Source organism: Seriola lalandi, unplaced genomic scaffold (assembly GCF_002814215.2).
Source record: "Seriola lalandi dorsalis isolate HSWRI2012SDOR001 ecotype SW California unplaced genomic scaffold, Sedor1 jcf7180002054845, whole genome shotgun sequence".
Lineage (NCBI taxonomy): Eukaryota > Metazoa > Chordata > Actinopteri > Carangiformes > Carangidae > Seriola > Seriola lalandi.
Genome location: NW_019525398.1, coordinates 53,295 through 53,864, shown reverse-complemented (window position 1 = coordinate 53,864; position 570 = coordinate 53,295). Strand labels below are relative to the sequence as shown.

General features: G+C 39.1%; 1 protein-coding gene across 1 annotated transcript in view; it reads left to right on the top strand.

The window, feature by feature from the left end:
- LOC111670245 (multidrug resistance-associated protein 1-like) overlaps positions 1–570 on the top strand; it is a 40,190-nt gene that overhangs the window by 37,259 nt on the left and 2,361 nt on the right. The gene's annotated exons all lie outside the window — the stretch shown is intronic.

The following is a 570-nucleotide window of genomic DNA, read 5'->3' as shown; positions in this document are numbered from 1 at the left end:
ATCACTACTGCTACATGGTATTACAGTACGCCTGGTGTGGAGCAGTGTGTGGCTGCAGCCACCAGAGGGCAGCAGAATACAAGTTTGATTCATCACAGCAGCAGCAGCAGCAGAGGAAGACATTGATTCAATTTATACATCACATTTCATTAAAGGTGAACTCACTGTGATTTACACTCAAATGTTTAACAGCCAGAACCAGGAAGAGAAGAAGAGACAATATACAACTGCAAGAAATGTACAAGTGAAGTTTCCAAAGACACCAAACATGTGCCACTGAACTTTGGGGAAATGGGAATAAAATGATGCAGCAGATCATTTGATGGAGTCTGAGCTTTGAATATTTCATCAGTGGAAACACCATGAAGAAAAACATGATAGACACAATAGATGATATTATAAGACAGAGCGGGAAAAGAATTCAAGTCCATAGAAATTCACTCATATTATTGAAGTGAATGAAATAAAGTGAAGGGGAACTTTAAGGCTTCAAATCACTGCATCATGGTGACCCAGATTTTTCATCTGCTGTCAGATTCAAATCAAGAGCAAGAAACTTTTCACTCAGTC